The 19,090-nt window shown below is 43.5% G+C and overlaps 1 protein-coding gene across 3 annotated transcripts in view; it reads right to left on the reverse strand.

Moving 5' to 3' along the window:
- LOC123510408 (mitochondrial amidoxime reducing component 2-like) overlaps window positions 1-19,090 on the reverse strand; it is a 73,122-nt gene that overhangs the window by 31,639 nt on the left and 22,393 nt on the right. The window lies entirely within an intron of this gene.

The raw sequence follows: 19,090 nt of genomic DNA on the forward strand, positions 1-19,090 counted from the left end.
TTCAAAAGTATTGCCCTGACATCTACTTGTACTTTTATTTTCAATAGCTTCAACATCAAAACCTGAAATTTAGCCTTTAATATTTTAGAAATCTCTTAAATAGATTCAACTCACACAGTGAAGACTCAATACTTGAACGTCTTAAAAGTTGAACTTTTCAATACTTAAATGCAAAAGTCTGACTTGGTACTTGAAAAAATATCTGGTACTCGAACAGTTCCACATGTGCTTCTCCCATTCTGATACCAGTAATACTGGTACCACCAAAGTTAAAATACCAGTATTCTGGTATACCAGATACCGGTGCACATCCCTGGTCCCGCCACTGCACCGCGGTTGAGAGAACAACAACATTCTTCTCCTTTCTTTCTGTAGTTTTTCATTTAGAAACTTACAATGACAACAATGAGGTTTATTAATGGTGAAAACAAGGAATCTAGTGAGAGTGCAAGTGCCCTCCAATAGAGGATTCAAAAGAATCATACCAAGTTACCAGGCATTTTATATGGATGGTGACTCGTCCTCTGACAAATAGCCTCCCTCCTCCTTCTCCTCCATCTCCCCTCCTCTTTTATGTTATCCATCACCAGACTTAATTTACATTAAATACAAATCAAAATTATAAAAAAATACATTGAAAAACATATTAGCTGATTTATAGATATTGGTAGCCAAATTTTTTGATAGTCGAACAGCCACTTGGAATTAATTAAGTTCGACTATTGAGTCTCCACTATATATGTTGACTCCTATAAACTATTACATAGCCTGGTCTAACGGTGCCCTGAATCACCATGTACTGGTTTGTAAATTAAGTTTTATCTACAGTAAAATAAATAAAACAATTCAAACCAAATGAAAGCACCACCAATTTCAAACATTTCAACATATACAAGCTGTCAGTCTTTACTCTTTTTTTTTCTTTACTCACCTGTTTTACCACTAAATTAGACAAATATTTACCTTCAAAACTTTAATGGCAAGAGTCCAACCACCTACAGTACATCTGGCTTCAAACATTGGAACAAAAGAAATCAAAATAACTGCAACTCATGGGGACTGCACATACGTACTCCCAAAAGGAATACAGGTGGTCATCGATTTATATGGTAGATGCATTCCAGAAGGGACCGTATAAAGTAAAAATAGTATGAAGTAAGGAATGAATACCCAACTCCCTACTTTTTTTTTTTTTTTTAGTATAAAAGAGCGAATCTGAGCTTAGTACAATACCTCTAGCCAGGTTATCCTCATGGCATGAGCATATATGAATACTAAGATATGATATTCATTATAGCAGGAAATAGAGGAGTGGAAACAAATTTAATATTGTGATGAAAGACAACATGCCTAGCTAAAAAGGTCACAAGAAGAAAAAGCGGCCAAGTCGTCGGAGTCTCTGCTGTCTGTGGCTGATCTCATCATCTCTGCTTTATTTTTTGGTATTCCATGTAAGATTTCACTTTATGCATTACAAAACAATCCTTTCTTAGGGTCAAGGTTTGTAAAAAGCTAATAGAAATGTTTTGTGAACATAAATGCATATATAAGACAGTAACACCACCTCGAGAGGTGGTGTTCCCAGAAACCTCAGAGCAACCTCGTCACCGTCCCCCCAAGCATTCATAGAAGCCATTTCGCAGCAGGAGGTTGCTCTGAGGTTGATAAAGAATCTTGGATCCAGCTCCAGGAGCACTAGAGACAGGCAGGGAGACAGACAATCACAGCGAAGCTGCCGTGTTCGGTCCCTCACCCGGCAAATTCAAACCCAGAAAATTCGCTAAAACGGATGTGGTTCTACGTTATGTGGACTTTTTGGTATAACTTTATATGTAGTACGTTAAACCGGAAATTCGTTAGACGAACGTTCATTAAGTGGAGTATTATTGTACTACCACAAGATACAGCTATGTCATGCACTGTTGGGTGTGTCCAGCTTTACCCTGCACAGTAGCATTAAAAAGTCCGTTTTGATTGCGGAATCATCACAGCCACCAATCATTCCTCCCTGAAATTATCTGTAACAATTTTTGTGCCAGCTTTCTAGCTGCTGCACATATCACTTCATAACGGCAGTATTTAATGCAGCATTTTTTCCATTCCTTACATTTTTCCTTGGTGCATCTTTACCACTTCTACTTGATCCATGCAGTATTTAGCAGAATATTCTATCAACTTAACTTTTGATTTACTAATGTACCAACATAGTTGGCTTGGCCATACTAGGAGGCGGTATACACCTGACAAAACAATAATTACTCTCAGTGAGGTGTTATAGCACTGGTTAAGGGGATGCTGTCACCTCATTGAATGTTTCCCTTTGTGTCTCACAACACAAGGGGGCAGTCACAGCCTGCCCTCTATAGACAACTCTCTTCCTTCACATAAAACAACATCTGCCTACACACACATACATTATTCACGCAAAGCTTAGAATTGGAAAGATAGAAAAATGATGACTCATTTACCATTCCTTCTAACTACATTTCTTTCAATCTTTTTGGGCAGACAAGCACATCAGTGGGCTTTTTTTTTCAATAAAATTTTTGTTGCCCTTGGCTGGGTTTCTCTCTTGCACAAAAAAAAAAAATAAATAAAAAAAAATAAAACATATTGTTCACAAACACTTGCAACTCTACCTCCTTTCTCTAATTTTCTTATTAGTTCCAGCTTTTATGTCACAGCTAGGGTCACTCAATCACACCTAACACCCTTGGGAGACACAATGAAGAGTTCTGAGGTACTGAAAAATGCACAAACTTGCTCACTGATACCAGACAATACGTAGTGTTCACTAGCGTCAGTCAGACTTGTTTACAACCGCCTACTGCAACGGCGCCACCATCTATTGGCCGTTTTTGGAAGTGTGCAAGACAGACATTGTTTGAATTCATTTGTTGGCTGTCTGGCCTCAAATTATTGAATTATTATTCGGACACTGTCCAGATTAACTGATATCCGGATAAACAAGGGTTGAGTGTTTGTAGTATACCGCACATGGCTAAACAAAAAACAAGTTACACTATATGGAAAAGGAAGCTTGGGTGGCATTACGGCATGTCTTAGTTTCGCCAGATTATTTCATTCATGCCACACTATTATAGAAGACATAAGCAATGAGAGCATGCTGTTCCAGATCCTGGGTGCTGATTGCTTAGTGACCATAGCTTCAGCAGATATGCTGAGTCACATGTACCATCAAAATCAAGATCAAGATCATCCCACACAGTTCAGCTCACTTTTTATGTACATACAGATAACTCTCGATTTACGCGTTTTTGTTATAATGCAACTGAAGAAATATTATAATTAATTTAATTTGCGTGATCGGTTTGCCCAACCGCATTTTCAAACTGAGTGCCACATGCAATGTGGTACATAAGTTTTGTATGTGATACAATGATGCGCCCTTTGTTTACATTCCACAGGTTGCCCATTAGTGTCTTTCCCGTTTCACTCTCCCTCCCTTCACAAATTTAAGATCATCAACATTATAAAATTACGTACATACATACATAAGTGTACATTATAATGACTTAAATTAACCCCTTCAATATGGTGACGCCTATGTGGGCGTCATGAAGCCCCAGTAGCAAATACGGTGATGCCTACGTAGACGTCATATTTCTTTTCTGAGCTTTCTTCAGTTCAGTTGTCCCGTATAGTGTGTTGGATACCAACTACACACGCCATATGCTGTCCTTGAAATCCTAGTGCTCCTCCCACTATCCTTGTCTCCACCAATCACTAAAGATAAGCTAAATGCGTCCCGCCTTGTGTCTAAAATTACCCAATGGCATAGACTGTTCCTATCTCTCTCTCTGTCTCTCTCTCTCTCCATTCCCTCCCTCCCCATCTCCCTTTCCTCCTTCCCCATCTCCCTCTCGAAAGATAAGTTACATGCCAGAGGACCAGGGTTCGATTCCCCGGCCGGGTGGAGATATTTGAGTGTGTCTCCTTTCACATGTAGCCCCTGTTCACCTAGCAGTGAGTAGGTACGGGATGTAAATCGAGGAGTTGTGACCTTGTTGTCCTGGTGTGTGGTGTGTGCCTGGTATCAGGCCTATCCGAAGATCGGAAATAATGAGCTCTGAGCTCGTTCTGTGGGGTAACGTCTGGCTGTCTCGTCAGAGACTGCAGCAGATCAAACAGTGAAACACACACACACACACACACACACACGGCCCGGTAGCTCAGTGGTTAGAGCGCTGGCTTCACAAGCCAGATGACCGGGGTTCGATTCCCCGGCCGGGTGGAGATATTTGGGTGTGTCTCCTTTCATGTGTAGCCCCTGTTCACCTAGCAGTGAGTAGGTACGGGATGTAAATCGAGGAGTTGTGACCTTGTTGTCCCGGTGTGTGGTGTGTGCCTGGTCTCAGACCTATCCCAAGATCGGAAATAATGAGCTCTGAGCTCGTTCCGTAGGGTAACGTCTGGCTGTCTCGTCAGAGACTGCAGCAGATCAAACAGTGAATTACACACACACACACACACACACACACACACACACACACACACACACACACACACAAATACAAAAACAACAAATTTTCTAATCTCTCTCTCTCTCTCTCTCTCCTCCCTTCGTTTCCCTCTCCCTTCCCTCCCTCCCCCTCTTCCTCTCGAAAGATAAGCTACATGCATCCTGCTTATGTCTAAAATATTACCAAATGTCATACTCTCTCTCTCTCTTTTTCTCCGAAGAGAGAAGCGTCCACTTTCCTCTTTGAAGGCGATATAGTGACTAAAAAATAGCAGCATAATACACAAAGACGACAAGTATGACAAGCTTGCACGAGTTTCCCGCGCTCGGGCGCACGGCACTACCACCCGCACGTCATACCAGCGGGCTTTTTTAACATCCGGCGCGAAGGGGTTAAACTGCCTAAAAGTTTAACTTCATAATTTTTCCTTTCATCAAACCTTTCACTGTACTGTGATGCACTCTCGCTTTGTTTACTCTCAATAGAAATTCAATTCAGGGGTTAAACTTGTTATAATCGGTTTGCTTAACGAAAGGTTTTTTAGGAACGTAATCCCTTCGTTAAGCGAGGGTTGCCTGTATCTTGTACAAATTTTTTGGGACCACATCCCGCATCCCCCCTATTATCTATTGTTTTTTATGATGTCAAGGCTTTCACTCACGGTCGGTTTGCTCCCAAAGAAGAGGTTATGTTATCCCTGTCTCAGGAGTTTTAAGGGTCTGGATATTAAGAGAAAATCCCACCCTCCCCAGCTGTCCGTGGCCTCTACTCACTGCACAACACTATTATAACTCTGCTTACCTCCAACAGTCTCCCAAGGCTTCACTCTGGTGTTATGATCAGTTACGTGAATAATTGGAATAATTCAAAAGCAGGACATAAATAAACATAAGTATATTACATAAAGAAAAATATAGGCAATGCATGAAATAATACAAAAATAAAATATCAATGGTACACATATAAATCATGGAAAAATATTAATTTCATAAGAATTAACCCAGGGGACGACACTACTCCAGATCAGTGGTCCCCACAAATCTCAACTGAGATAAGATCCAAGGCCACAGCTGGACACATGGATTGCAATCAATCAATACTCTCAAAATTAATCTTTAACTCCACACATCAAGAAATGTTGTAGTAACATCCCATCTACACTCCTAATTCAACACAGTATGAGCAAAAACAAAATATTCCCAAAATCACGCTCCACCTCGCACCTCACCCGTGCTCTCCCTCAGTTGATGCCATGACCTCCTAAAGACTAGTCACCAACAAGAAAACACCACACAACCCATGAAAAGTCTCCAAGATCCACTTATAGTCACCACTCCCACTATGTGGTCCTTCCCGCTCAAGAGCCACTCCACATCACCACTTGTTTTCACTACAGCTGGTCTTGCCAGACCTTATAAACACTACAAAAATCTCCCAGATAACACCACCAACCTTTAGGACCGGAGCACAAATAACCAACACACTTTATACCCACGATATCACCACAAAATTTCTCCAACACCACCAAAACACATCCCTCTCAGGAGGCGCCCGCTGAGGAAGAGAGAAACAAAAGGAGCACGGGCTCTCACAATGCAACGGGGGCAAAAAAAAAACGCATAGTCTTGCACAAAGACATTACTCCTTATTCTACATTTAAATTTGCTCATCATAAACATAATAATAATAATAATAATATGTATATACACAATAAAATAAAGAAAATTAAGGCACAAACCGTAACATCCCCCTCCCAAAATGGGCGTGAGGCACCTATCCAGATGCCTCACGACCAAGAGGAATGCGGGACAAGGCATCAGCTATTACATTATCTTTACCTTTCACATGTTTTATTTCTAAATCATAATCCTGTAATATCAAACACCACCGCATCAATCTCTGGTTGGTGTTCTTCATCCGGTGCAAGAAAACAAGGGGGTTATGATCAGTATACACTTGTAGAGGGTAACCAGTGCCTTTCACATACACTTCAAAATGATTTAAACTCAACACAAGTCCCAAAATCTCTTTTTCAATTGTACTATAGGCAAACTGGTATGGCAACAATTTCTTTGAATAATAACCTATAGGATGTTCAACTCCCTCGTGTTCTTGCATCAGTACTCCTCCTATCCCATACTGACTAGCATCTACATACAATAAGAAATGTTTATAACAGTCAGGCATATGAAGAACAGGGGCATTGACTAACATTGACTTAATCTCCTTGAAAGCCTCCTCACATTTCTCATCCCATATAAATTTTGACTTTTTGTTCAACAACTTTCTTAAGGGCCATAGACTAACTCAAAGGGACTAAATCCTGTTGATTCCTGTATACTGTCCCTCAGAGTAAATAATACCCAAGGCAAGGCTTCATCCCAGTCAACTCCCATATCTACACAATACATCCTCAAAAAATTTTTCATGGTTTGTGTTACCGCCCATCAAGGTGGTTGCAGGACAGTGAGACCCTCACGTTGACGCGATAATATATATATATTTTTCGGTCAAAACCTGTTGACAAAAGCACTACGATAAAATACAAACAAACAATATAATAAGCACGTTTCCCTTTGGCAAGGATGCAGGTGAAATAATTAGGACCCCTCGACGGGTCGAATCCTTATATTACACCCACATTCCCACCAAATGAGAACGGCTGTGATATAAGTACATATATGCTACGTTTGTGAGACTAAATACATTATGCGACACTAAATACAATAAGTACACTCATAGAATAGCGTATGGGGTAAATAAGCATACGTCTGAAGGACAATGAACCTACGTGTTCGGGTCTACGGCACGTTACAAGGAGATGACGATGTTAACATGTACTCTGCGATAGCTTGTTCAGGACTGCTCCTTGGTGTGGCCTGGCATGAGGCAGTGAACTCACCCTCTGACCTCATCTGCTGACCCAGGAATTCTCTATCTATGAGACGGGACTCAGCACTTCCTATCTTGTAAACAACTTCCATCACTCCCTCTATCCCTCTCTCTCTCGCTCTACTTCTCTCCCCCTCTCTGTCTCTCTCACACTCTCTCTCTCTCTCTCTCTCTCTCTCTCTCTCTCTCTCTCTTTCTCGTTGGCGATAACACTCCCCCTGTCAAGGTACTCGGACCTCGAAACCATACTCATGGGGCGTTGTTGCGGTGGACACCTTCTAACTGGCAAAGTTTGGACACTGGGCGTGTGAGCACAGAGTTTTCTGTCTTCACCTTGACTTGGCGAACAAAGCCATCTTCACTTGGTATCACTTCTAGTATTCTGCCAAGCATCCATTGACTTCGAGGTAGGGGTTGATCTGTGATGAGTACAATGTCGCCATGGTGCCAGTTGCATCGAGTTCTTAAGGGTCCTCGTCTTTGCCAGAGTGTAGGAAGATATTCCTTGAGCCACCTTTTCCAGAACTGATCTGCTATATACTGAGCGTGTTTCCATCGACGGCGGTATGTGTCTGCTACAGTCAGGTCATTGCCAATAGGGAGGTAGTCAGCTCCCATCCGGAGTAAGTGAAGTGGCGTTAGTGCTGTAAGGTCGTTGGGGTCGTCGGACACAGGAGTGATAGGTCTTCCATTAACGATTTCTTCCACAGCGCAGAATAGTGTATGAAGGCGTTCATCATCCAGTATTTGGGAGCCTACCACTGCCTGAAGGACCTTCCTTACTGTCCGGATTTGGCGTTCCCATACTCCGCCCATGTGCGAAGCCTTTGGTGGATTGAATCGCCATTCTACTTGGCGTCGGAGGATAGCGTCTCTGACTATGTTATTATTATGCCAACTGCTCACTGCTTCCTTTAGTTCACGGGTGGCTCCAAGCATATTTGTTCCATTGTCAGAGTGAATGCGTTTGGGAGTACCTCTGCGTCCCGTGAACCTTGTTAGAGCAGAAATGAAAGAGTCTGCACTTAGAGAAGTAAGGAGTTCTAAATGTATGGCTCTGGTGGTCAGGCAAGTAAATAAACAACCCCATCTTTTTGCACGAGCTCGCCCTTGTTTAACCAGGATAGGGCCAAAGCAATCTACACCTGTATAAGTAAACGGCCGGTCTCCAGAGAGTAGACGATCCTCAGGGAGATCGGCCTCTCTTTGTCTCGTGTGTGTCCAATTGGTCCTTCGACACGTTACACAGGTTCGTATCACGCAATCAAGTAGCCGTCGGCATTTAGGAATCCAGTAGTTTTCGCGTAATGCCGCAAGTGTGTATTCACGGCCTGAGTGTCCGGTCTTGGTAGCATGTATTTCTTGCACAAGAAGTTCCGTGAGTCTGTCCTCCCTTGGTAGCAGTATCGGGGTCCTTTGGTCTGTCTGTAGGGCCGCTCGTGTCAAGCGGCCGCCTACTCTGATCAAGCCATCCATGCCCAAATGAGGTTCTAATCGACTCATATCGCCATGCTTTACACACTGTGTCCCTTCTAATGTTTTAATTTCTTGAGAGAAGTGTTTCCCTTGTAGGCACTTCAATACTGCAAGCCTTGCTTCTTCTACCTCTCTTGCCAAGAGTCTGTTACCCTGATGACACGACCCATCTTTCTTCCCCACCAGCCATTGTAGGAATCTCCTAATCCACGCTACTCCTTTCAGGAGCCTGTACCAAGAGGAGTATCTGTTCCATAAATTCTCCAGGATGTCCTGTCCTTGACTTACGTTAGTTACCAGTACTGTAGTTTCTTTTTTCACTTCTGGGTCCTCATCAGTGAGATTTGGAACCTCTAAGTCATTCCTCGGCCACTGATCTTCATCTAAAGAGAGGAAAGCTGGCCCTCGAATCCATCTGCTGCTCCTCGAGAGCTCCATTCCGTTCAGGCCCGACTGGCGTCATCTGCCGGGTTTATTGACGAGGTCACGTGCCTCCACTGTTCTGGGTTAGATTCTTCATGAATCGCCGAAATCCGGTTGGCCACAAAGACGTGAAAGCGTCGTTCAGTATTTCTAATATACTGTAAGACGGCTGTGCTGTCTGTCCAGAACGTCGTTCTATCGATTCTTTGGTCAAGCTCTTTACGTATTTGTTTGTCTGCCCTTGTGGCCAATACTGCAGCACACAATTCAAGACGGGTATGGTCTGTTGTTTCAGAGGGCCAGCTTGGCCTTACCACACACAAAAGAGATTTGATGTGCTCCTTCTGCATTTGTCATCCTCAGGTATGACACCACGCCATAGGCATGCTGAGAAGCGTCGCTGAAATGGTGCAGTTGTACGTCTGTCGTACTACCGGTTGATTCGTGTCGATAACATCGTGGAACGCGTATGCGCGTAAGATAGGGAAGGTCAGTTAGCCACCTTCGCCAAGCTGTCATCGTTTTGTCAGCTAATTTCTCATCCCATCCTGTTCTGCGTGTGCACTCTTCCTGGAAGATCATCTTTGCTCTTATGACACTAGGGGCGAGAAAGCCCAAAGGGTCATATATAGAGCTGATCATGCTTAGGAGACCCCGCTTCGTCTCTGGTTTCTTTGGTATTTGGACTTGCACCGCTAATTCGTCCTCTTCCAGATCCCACAGAATGCCCAGCGCTCGCTCCGTGGGCAACTTGTCGCCCAATAGGATTTCCTTCACTCCCATGGCCTGCTCCGACTGTGGCACTTCCTTAAGAACCCTCTTTTGGTTACAGGACCATTTTGTGAGCCTGAATCCTCCCTTGTTTAACAACTTTCTGAGCCTATGAATAACAATTGTAGCCTTGCCTGGGGATTCTACTGAGTGTAGTAGATCGTCGACGTAGAAATTGCGGCTCGCCTTCTGGATCTCCTCATGAAGATATTTTCCGTGATCCTGGAATGTTCGTTGTAGAGCAAATGCTGCACATGAAGGGCTCCACACTCCCCCAAACAGATGCACCTTCATTCGGTACGTAGCAGGAGGCCCTAACATATGTTCATTGTTCCACCAGAGGAATCTCAGTGCGTCTCTGTGTTCCGGAGTCACGAGCACTTGGTGGAACATAGCTTCAATATCTGCCATTATAACTACCCTTTTTTTGTCGAAATCTGAGGAGGACGCCCATCAAGTTGTTGTTAAGGTCGGGTTCTTGCATCACTTGACTGTTTGATGATAACGTCTTATAAGTGGCTGCACAATCGAAGACTATTCTCATCTTTTCTGGTTTCTTAGGATTTAGTACTGGATGATGTGGGAGATACCAAGTCTTGCCAGGTGTAGTATTGAGATTATGAGAGGGAACTCGCTCGGCATGGCCTTCACTAAGTAAGCGTGACATTTCTTCTTGATATCGGATGAAGAGTTCCGGATGTTTCACGAGACGTCTCCTAAGGCTTGCCAACCGTCGTTCGGCACGTTCTTTGTTGTCTGGAACGTCTGGGCTCTTGTTGCGAAATGGGATGGGAAGTTGGTAAGGTCCATCCACTTGTACTACGTTCTCTGACCATAATTTCGTGACTCTTTTGTCTTCGACAGAGATGGGATCATCACAGTTGTTGTTGGTGGCATTTAGTTCACATAAAAGGTTGACTTGGTGGTCCAGGTGTTTTCTTTGATTTTCTGCAATTGTCGTGGTGATGTGACTGTTCACTGTGGTTACATCATGGCCGTCTAGTCCCATAGGGCCATTAATTGTCCAACCAAGAAGGGTGCACATTGCGAATGGTTCTCCATCCTTTCCAGATCTTACTTCTAATGGTACTAGGGCTTGGGGTATATCTAAGCCTATTAAAAGTTCCACTTCCTTTGGAGCATGGAACTGTGCAATGTCTCGAAGGTGAGACCACACTTCCATATCACTGGACCTTGCAACAGAACCTTTCAGAGAGGATGGGAGTTCTGTCACAACTATAACTTGGGGAATAAGAACGGTTCGGCTCTTCCTCATTCCTGTGCTGGTCACCATTAAATCAAGTTGTTCAGTGTTTAACTGTGTATCTTCACACATAATTGTGCCAATAGTTAGCTGCACTGGCTCCCTTTGGCTTGTAGACGATCTGCTAGACCACGTACAATAAGATCTATCACTACCTGAATCTAAGACGGCACCCGTAATGATGGAGTTTCTTGGGTCTTGGCTCTTAGCTCCCACCTTCACCTTTACAATGGGGAGAACTACTCTGCTTGAACTTCTACTCCTCAGTCATGCCTTATGATAGGGAGTACTTGGTGTTGAAACATCCTCGTCTCCTGTTTGTCCAGTGCTGAACCATCTGAAAGGATCCTTCTTGTTCTTGTTAAGGGTCACCAGTGTGTTGAATTTATCTGTACTTTCTTTCTGTGAGGAACTAGTTGCTTCGGGGTTAGTATTACTTGTGGATGGGTCTGGTGGCATAATGGCCCGTAGCGGCGCCTGTCTTAATCTCTTATGAAGGGAAAGAGGGGTGTCTCCACCAAGGTGAGTTCATTTTAGTCCTTGAGGAACATTTGGGAGCCTCGTTGATCTGCCTTGAATATGGCTATCTATTGTATTTCCTGTGAAATGTAACAGGTGAGAATGAAATTCTAGGCAGCCATCAATACCACACATCACCTTTCGGGGACATGTCGTGATCCAGTGATTATAGCCGAAGCAAGCCAAACACCGCCGCTCTCGTCGCACTAGTGAGAGGCGGTCAGTTGTATTCATCTCAATGAAGCATCTACATGTGTTGATGGGATGGTGTCCCTGACACAGCGAGCACTGTGTCTGACTTCTGTTCGTCACCCTTGACGTCGCGGTCATCAATCCCATAGTCTTCCTATTTGGTAAGGATTCATATGACGAGTTTGCACGTTGTCTGTTTGAATCTTCTATCCGTTCTCCGTCCTTCTCAGCCTTTCTGAGCATGTTTTTTGTAAATGTTAACAACCACTCGGCATCGCACGAGGTGCCCATGTTCAGTTCTTCATGTTTATATGACTCATCCACGTAGTCTTCTCTTAGTTTCCCTTTAAATCTCCCTGTTATGATGTGCATAGATGCATATGTTTCAATTTGTTTTAGTTCTCCCATAATTTTCAAGTTCCTCACGCAGGTGCTCAAGGCATCCACGAAAAGGCGCAAGCCTTTGATATCGTTCATCCTCAGGCTTGGTCCCTCACATATTCCTTTGATCAAGTGTTGAATGTATGTACGTTTGTTACCATGTCTGGTTTCCAGTAAGTCCCAGGCCTCTTTATATCCTTCCTTGGGATCCTCTAGTTCCTGACAACCGCACAACTCTTGTTTTGCTGCGCCAGAATAGGCTGCGATCAGATATCCCAACCTTTGACGTTCTGATATTCCATCCTCTTGAACGTGACCTTGGAATGCGCGCTTGAACGCCCAGTAATCTGCACAAGAGCCCTCGCTGAACATGGGCAATGGCTTCTGAGAAAGTTTCAAGGTGGTTAGCAACTCCTTCATCCATCCCTCATTCCTCGAAGTGACAGTTGGTTCCTGGTTTCCAGGTGGTTTTGATGACCTGGTTGAGTTATTATCGCCCACCTCCTGTCTGTTTGTAGAGGGTATAGTCAGGTTGGTCGTGCCAGTACAGTCTCGGACAGTAATCTCATACTCCCCCTGGTGAGACTGTCCTGGTTCGGATACTGAAGAGAAGGACGAGTTGCCTTCACGCCCAGAAGCCGTTTCCGATTCAGTAATAGGAGAGATTTCTTTAGCAAGGTTGGCATTGCTCTACCATGTCCTGTTTTCTTCACTGCACGTAGCTGATTTACACTTTCGTTGAAGCTTCTCACTACGGTCGATATGTGAGTAAACATGTTGTATTTGTTGACTGCGTTCAAATAGCTGTTCCGTGATGTCCTGATCCTCTGACAGCGTAGTGGAGTTTGAGTCCTTCTCACTTTGCCATGGATGTGTGATGTTATGTGGCAGTCTTTCAATTCTACCATCTGTTGATTCCAGGCCTTCCTCCATCATTGGCTCCATGCCTACGTCTCCAGGAACAATGTCTTTTGGCTCAAGCTCAGGTGAGCTGGCCTTCTCAGATTTGTTTTCTTCCATGCTGGAAGGTAGATGATAACAATGATGTCTATAGGCTTCCTCCAAGTTTGCTATGGGTACTGGTGGCAAAGGTTACACACCATATGTGTGTCAGCAAATGATACACACCATACGTGCGTCCGCAGAATTACGCACCATACGTGCATCAGCAGACATTACACACCATATGTGTGTCAGCAGAAGTGGCTCAATAGCCTAATGCGTCTGCAGAATTACGCACCATAAGTGCGTCAGCAGACATTACACACCATATGTGTGTCAGCAGAAGTGGCTCAATAGCCTAATGCGTCCGCAGAATTACGCACCATAAGTGCGTCAGCAGACATTACACACCATATGTGTGTCAGCAGAAGTGGCTCAACAGCTTAATACCGGTGCCTTGGTAAATGCGCAGACAGTAGTGAAGATGCTCTCGTCACTTGATCCGTACACTACAAATAACATACAAGCCGGTTGTGAAATACAATAGATAAATCCCTTAGGAAGTTCATGTCGTCGTCTAAACGTCCCATTCAGCTATCATAGCTCTTTCTAACTCAGCATCTATAAAGAGAGAGAGAGAGAGAGAGACTCGATTTCACGACCTAATCCATTGTCGCTGTTGCCTGACAATGTGTTTGTCACTCTTTAACGCACTTCTTATCCTTATAAACACAAGTCAACAATTACTAATATTTACACTGACTGCGGAATCTGATAAGTGATCCCCGTAGAATTTCATTCATTGAGTACGTAGGTACGTTCACTGTTTGTCACCATTTCCTATCCCTTATACATACATAAACACAATTAACGATCACCACTGTACAAACTGGGTATGGATTGCGCTAAGTGAATCCCGTAGAGTTTCACTGCATGCACATAAATATGTGCTCGTAAGTTTGTTGTCATTCAATGATACACACATACACACACATGAGTAACAATCACTGGTGCACCAACTAATTGTTGAGTATGACAAGTAGATCCCGTAGAGTGTTACTGAGTGCACATAAATATGATGTTCATCACTGCTTGTCACTGTCATGGGAGGCCTGCAAATATCCTGTTTCACCGTTGTCGTCACTGTCGTGTCGTCGTGGACCTCACGTTTTGACTGTTACCGCCCATCAAGGTGGTTGCAGGACAGTGAGACCCTCACGTTGACGCGATAATATATATATTTTTCGGTCAAAACCTGTTGACAAAGGCACTACGATAAAATACAAACAAACAATATAATAAGCGCGTTTCCCTTTGGCAAGGATGCAGGTGAAATAATTAGGACCCCTCGACGGGTCGAATCCTTATATTACACCCGCATTCCCACCAAATGAGAACGGCTGTGATATAAGTACATATATGCTACGTTTGTGAGACTAAATACATTATGCGACACTAAATACGATAAGTACACTCATAGAATAGCGTGTGGGGTAAATAAGCATACGTCTGAAGGACAATGAACTTACGTGTTCGGGTCTACGGCACGTTACAAGATGACGATGTTAACGTGTACTCTACGATAGCTTGTTCAGGACTGCTCCTTGGTGTGGCCTGGCATGAGGCAGTGAACTCACCCTCTGACCTCATCCGCTGACCCAGGAATTCTCTATCTATGAGACGGGACTCAGCACTTCCTATCTTGTAAACAACTTCCATCGCTCCCTCTATCCCTCTCTCTCTCTCTCGCTCTACTTCTCTCCCCCTCTCTGTCTCTCACACTTTCTCTCTCTCTCTCTCTCTCTCTCTCTCTCTCTCTCTCTCTCTCTCTCTCTCTCTATCTCTTTCTCGTTGGCAATAACAGTTTGATGAAACCTCTCAATGCATCCTTGGGATTGAGGGTGGTAAGCACTTGACAATTTCTGTTCTATTTTTAATCCCCTTAAAAGTTCTCCAAACAAGCGTGATGTAAAATTACTCCCCTTGTCCGACTGAATCACTTTTGGAATCCCAACCCATGAGAAAAACTTAACTAACTCCCTGACAATGATTTTAGAGTTAATACTCCAGAGGGGAATTGCTTCAGGGAACCTAGAGGATGCACACATTATGGTTCATATGTATTGATTCCCCCTTCTAGATCTTGGTAATGGGCCAACACAATCAATCACAATTTTTGAGAAGGGTTCATCCACCACAGGTGGAGGGGGGCAGGCTGAATCAACTGATTAGGTTTGCCCACCCTCTGACATAACTCACATGTTTTACACAAGCCTGCTACACCAGGCTTCACTTTCGGCCAGTAAAAGTGGCACAAAATTTTTCCCAAAGTTTTCCTAACTCCTAGATGACCCGACAAATTTCCTTCATGTGCCATCTCCAGAATTTTCTTTCTATACACCCTAGGGACTACAATTTGCCTTTTCACTCTCCAATGTTCACTGGCTGGGGCATCCAAAGGCCTTCAATTTCTCATCAAAATGCCATTCTCCACTAAATAACCCACAAATTTATCAACAACCTCATCCGCCCTTTTTGCTTCATTCCACATGTCTTTCAAACTCTCATCTTTTTCCTGTTCTTTCACCAACTGTCCCCTTCTCACTACAAAGTCCATTCAAGGCTCCACCCAATTTTCAGCTTTTTCTGAGTCTCTATGCCTCTCATCACTATTTTCCTCATTTTTCATGAACAAAGCATCCAGGCCCACACCTTCCTGGATGTCCTCTATCACCTTCAGCAGCCTTCCTCTTTGCCATCGCCCTGGTGACTGCGCAGACAGGGTACACTTCTGGCACCAAATCTTTCTCTACTGTTAGACTGGGGTTAACTGCCATATGGACCTCTTTCTCCATTTCCTTTACTGGATCCTCCACCATTTGTAGGCTAGGAATGACTTTATTTCCTGCCAAGTCGTTTCCCAGAAGCATGTCTATTCCTTTTATAGGCAGTTCTTCTTTTACTCCAACTGTCACCTCACCTGTGACATACCCACAGTCCAACCACATATTATGCAGGGGCATATTGAATTTGCCTCCAGCTCCACTGCACTGAATTTCATGGCCAGCATCACTCTCATCAGACCATGGAAGTGTTCCCTCCAGGATTACACTTTGATTAGCTCCAGTGTCTCTCAGTATTTTTATTTTCTTCTCAACACCACCCACTGTCTTGGCCACACCCTCTATTACAAAGTCCTTAAAATCCTCATTGATCTCTGGTGGCTGTGGGAACATTTCTCTAAGTATTCCAACCGGATCCCTTCTTGCTGCTACTGCTGCCACTTGATTATGGTTGGATTTCTTACACTGCCACAACCCATGGCCTTTCATTCCACAGCCCAAACATTTAACAGGCTCTACCTGGTTAAATTTTCCACCTCTCTGGTAACTTGGAGCATTACCTTGCCAGCTTTTAGGAGCCACAGGTCTTTGGTTATAATTAGGTGTTGTTTGGTTACTTTTATAGAAGTTGACTTTTGGAGGGCTGGATTTATAATAAGGTTTGAAGTTTGTTTGAAAGTTGGGTTTATATTTGTGGTTATGGTTATTGTTGTTGTTTCCCTTGTTGAAATAGGGTTTTCTCAATCCTTGTGGCTCATCTACTTTTATCCCGTGGGCCTCACAGTAATTGTCTGCCCTATGGCCAGCCTCCATAATATCTTTTACACCATGAGAGATTAACTCATATTTTATAACAGGAGATATTTGATCCAGAAAGTGCTCCATCAATATCACGTCCCTCATCTCCTCTACCGTCTCGACGTTTTTTGCTTTCATCCACCGGTCAAACTTCAGTCCGCAGTCTCGTGCCATTTCTAAGTATGTGAGCCCGGATGCTTTTTCACACCTCGGAATTTTTCTCTATACACATTGGGGCTTAACAGGGTGGAGTGAAGCACAGCCTCCTTGATGGTCTCATAATCACCAACTTCCTCATCATCCAAATTCACATAAGCTTCCCTGGCCTTTCCCTTAAACTTGGTTTGGACTAACAATGCCCAATCATAAACATTCCATTTCCTAAGTTTTGCAGTTTTCTCAAACTGGAGGAAGAAATTCTTCTCCTCCTTCAATGAACTCAGGCACATATTTTACTTCCTTCTCTCCATCACCACCCTTTCTTCTGCCACACCCTAACTCAGCCTGTTTTAACCTAACCTCCTTATCAGCCCTTATTCTCTCTTTCTCTGTTTCCATCTGCAGTGTAAACATCTCTATTTTTTCACTGCCCGAAAGGCCTTCCATTAATCCAGCGAATGGAGGCATCTCAAAACCCTCAAAGTCTCTACGGTGCTCCACACCAATACTCTCATCATCACTAATCTCAACTCTTCTGAACCAATCTTTCTCCTTCAGAGCAGTTTTTAATTCCACTCTCATTGCCACTATTTCCTCAGCACTCAACTCTACCTGTAATTCATGGGCCACATGAAATAAAATTGCCTGCCCCACCAATGGGCGGAAGCAGAACAGCGCTTCCCATAGACTCTTCAAGTGTGCCTACAGGCGCTATAGGCCTTACCGTAAAAAAAAAAATAGGCCTTACCGTAAAAAAAAAAAAAAAAAAAAACAACAACAACAACAACACAACTCTTCTTTGCTCATCTGGTTCATTAAACTAACATCTCCACTCTCCATGAAATCATTAACTCGTTCACTCGCCATTTTGTAACTGTTTATAACCAATCAGCAATTTCAATATATCATAACACTATACAGTTAACCACTTTACAACACTGAACACCCTGTTACTCCAACTTATTCAGTATCCCGGACGGGCCCCCATGTCAAGGCTTTCACTCACGGTCGGTTTGCTCCCAAAGAAGAGATTACGTTTTCCTGTCTCAGGAGTTTTAAGGGTCCGGATAGTAAGAGAAAATCCCACCCTCCCCAGCTGTCCGGGGCCTCTACTCACTGCACAACACCATTATAACTCTGCTTACCTCCAACAGTCTCCTAAGGCTTCACTCTGGTGTTATGATCAGTTACGTGAATAATTGGAATAATTCAAAAGCAAGACATAAATAAACATAGGTATATTACATAAAGAAAATATAGGCAATGCATGAAATAATACAAAAATAAAATATCAATGGTACACATATAAATCATGGAAAAATATTAATTTCATAAGAATTAACCCAGGGGACGACACTACTCCAGATCAGTGGTCCCCACAAATCTCAACTGAGATAAGATCCAAGGCCACAGCTGGACACATGGATTGCAATCAATCAATACTCTCAAAATTAATCTTTAACTCCACACATCAAGAAATGCCGTAATAACATCCCATCTACACTCCTAATTCAACACAGCATGAGCTAAAACAAAATATCCACAAAATCACGCTCCACCTCACACCTCACCCGTGCTCTCCCTCAGTTGACGCCACAACCTCCTAAAGACTAGTCACCAACAAGAAAACACCACACAACCCATGAAAAGTCTCCAAGATCCACTTATAGTCACCACTCCCACTATGTAGTCCTTCCCGCTCAAGAGCCACTCCACATCACCACTTGTTTTCACCACAGCTGGTCTTGCCAGACCTTATAACCACCAAAAAAATCTCCCAGATAACACCACCAACCTTTAGGACTGGAGCACAAATAACCAACACACTTTATACCCACGATATCACCACAAAATTTCTCCAACACCACCAAAACACATCCCTCTCAGGAGGCGCCCGCTGAGGAAGAGAGAAACAAAAGGAGCGCGGGCTCTCACAATGCAATGGG

Source organism: Portunus trituberculatus, chromosome 29, assembly GCF_017591435.1.
Source record: "Portunus trituberculatus isolate SZX2019 chromosome 29, ASM1759143v1, whole genome shotgun sequence".
Taxonomy (NCBI): domain Eukaryota; kingdom Metazoa; phylum Arthropoda; class Malacostraca; order Decapoda; family Portunidae; genus Portunus; species Portunus trituberculatus.